The 2,969-nt window shown below is 39.2% G+C and overlaps 1 protein-coding gene across 1 annotated transcript in view; it reads left to right on the top strand.

Annotated features, from left to right (window-relative positions):
- Window positions 1-2,205, top strand: part of TfAP-2 (transcription factor AP-2) — a gene marked incomplete in the record, with an annotated part of 50,711 nt that extends 48,506 nt beyond the window's left edge. Inside the window, 1 exon segment of the mRNA XM_070131694.1 lies at window positions 1-2,205.
- Between the last annotated feature and the right edge of the window lie 764 nt (window positions 2,206-2,969).

Genomic DNA, 2,969 nt, shown 5'->3' with positions numbered 1-2,969 from the left:
CCCTGCTATAATTTCAAGGACTATTTGCTCCCCTTGTAAAGACTCGTGCCGACGAATCCTCGAACCGTTGGTCAGTTATTTGACTTTCTGGTTTCAGTTTGACGGTCATTGTTGTGTATATAGTTCTACATGAATAAGTTTTAAGGTTGACACATGGCTGCCACTGAGCAAGTTGTGTGTTTAAGGCAGCGGAAGTGCAATAACGCACAAGAGATAGTGCATGATACTCGACTTTGTGAAATAAAAACTATTTGTTTGAGATTAAAGACGTGATTTCTAGGAAATTTATTTAAATATTCCAACCTCTCTGCAGAGGCTCACCGAATCTCATAATCATTGTAAGATTCTAAGTGTAGTTTGCTAAGGTTTGTACAAATGCCATATTGCCATATCTTATTTTGACTTCTTAAGGTGAACAAGAAAAGCCATTACTCATACCTAAGGCTTGAAAAAGAGAAGTACTAATATATATATGGATACAAAGCGAGAAGGTGTTCAACTATTTCATGTGCCACTGTTTATGAAAAGATTGAAATTATATTGTGATCTACCATTTAACAGTATTGTCTACAGAATACTTTGTTTTGTATCTAGAACGTAGCCAAACTTTGTACGTTAGTATGTTAGGGTGAGTGACGCTCGTTGTCACCCACAACCCACATATCTGCCAAAACAATGTACCAAGTGCAATCTATTGGCGATGTGATTTAATGCTTAGACATTTGGGTGTCTTTAGGGAGAAACTGACACGCTATAACAGGGGTTGTTGGCCTCTATATGTGCACTATTTTGGCGTCAGTGACCCTAGTCAGCCCATGTTTTGTACAGTGTAGAAAGAACCTACAGACTTTATTTCTCTCTGGATGGGACTCTCTCACCTAACCTCTTGGCTGGGAGTAGTGTAGCGTTAATCTTACGTAGGTGATAGGACCCAAAGCCTTTCAGACAGTTTTAAAAGTGTCTGTTTGGTATGACAAAATGTATAAAAGTTTCACCCTTACCTCCTTGCGCACAATGCTAATGCAAATTGTGTATCTGTTGCTTCAACCTATGTTGTTTCCTTAGATTTTTGTCATAAAGATGTGCACTGATCTGCAGACGATCCAAATCTTTTCCCTTCTTACCCACCTCCCCCCCCCCCCCAAGTACAATCAAGGGCTTGAAATTCTTAAGTCCGTATTTATATGCTGCTTAAGCCCTTTCTATGTCATTAACTCCCTATCGTCATATCACTTGCTTAGTATCAGTATTTAGTTTCACTAGTCTTAATCACTGTTCCTTTGTATTTCCCTCAATATGCTTAGAATGTTTCTTCTTAACGTTTCAGGAAATACATAATTTGGCTTCATTTTTCTCATTTTCCTGAAAGTGCAGTGCTTCAGTTTCTCTTACAAGACATTTATCGAGACTGTTCAGTTAGAATTTTATGTTAAATCAACAACTGAAGAGCATGTTATAACTTCACTGTGATCCCTTTGGAACCCAGTGTAATTTAGAATATTTTTATATTTTCTTTGTACACGAGTGAATATTGTGATGTATGTACTTAGTTGTCCATTAAGTCATAATAACATGTGTTGCCATGAATGCTTCTGTTGGATTAGAGCACCAATTCTTAACTTTAGATGAGTACAAGGGGGCATGTAACCATGTTACCAAGAAATATGCATTTACTGTTACTACATATAAAATCAAAAATTGATGCTCTTCTCTTACACTTTTTTTAATCTCCTATGAATCTGACCCAGTGGTTAATTTGGGTCATGGTGACAGAAACAATTTTTGTTTTCATTCTGTGCTTTGAATACTCTGATTCTCAATAAAGACAGTGAGGGCTTTGAGTAAGATGCCCATGTTAGGGTTCATCTCATATCAGGACCGATGATGGTCTAAGTATATATTCTACTTAATACATTTTACTCCTTGCCCTTTCAAGTGTCTGTAAGTAAGGCGTTGCTCAGACATCTTTCTTGTACAAAGGAAAGACTTTTTGTTGCCCAATTCCATGTATGTTATTATATTATTGTGTAAGGTATTTTATACTGTGCCACAACATGGTACAAGGTCTCCACAACCTGGTTGTTTTGTGTGTTCCTCCATAATGGATGGTACCATCGTGCTGTATAGTTTATTTGTCAACTTGAAATAATTTTAATGCTAAAGGATGCCATATGTAGAATAATAATAATAAAAAAATCTTAACAAGATTATTCATGTTCAATTTACACACTTGTACAAATATGTTATAATTATGACATACGCGCGCGCGCGCGCGCGCACACACACACACACACACACACACACACACACACACACACACACACACACACACACACACACACACACACGCACGCACACGCACACACACACACACACACACACACACACACACACACACACACACACACACACACACACACACACACACACACACACACACACACACACACACACACACACACACACACACACACACACACACACACACACACACACACACACACACACACACACACATCTTGGATCTCGAGCCTGAAATCTACAAATATATACAAATGCATAGAGAGACAGGCAGACATATTTGACGTAGCAAAGTTACCACAGATTTATACTCGTCTAACTTTCTGATTGATTATTCTAATATTGAATATTACTCCCAGTTCTTTGCTCGTTATTGTCGCGGGTGCTTCAGAGATGGAGCCTGAGGCCCAAGTAGGAGATGACCCCTTCCTTGGACCTCAACCCTCACCTCAACTAATTATGCTTGGTCTTTTCTTCTCCCCCTTTCCTTTTCATCCTCTCCTTCATCTCCTTATTCTATCCACTCCCTAAGGTGTGAGAGACGTGCTGAAAGGAGGAAACGCTGGCTGTGTGTCAGTTATGAACGGCCCCCGGGAGCCATGCCCAAACCCCATGTGGAAACACTGAGGGATAGACCGTTTCTTCACCCTTATTAGAAGCATTACTTT

The sequence above is a fragment of the Penaeus vannamei genome, chromosome 2 (genome assembly GCF_042767895.1).
Source record: "Penaeus vannamei isolate JL-2024 chromosome 2, ASM4276789v1, whole genome shotgun sequence".
Classification (NCBI taxonomy): domain Eukaryota; kingdom Metazoa; phylum Arthropoda; class Malacostraca; order Decapoda; family Penaeidae; genus Penaeus; species Penaeus vannamei.
Note: the sequence above shows the minus strand (reverse complement) of the source record. Positions and strands in the feature narration are given on the sequence as shown.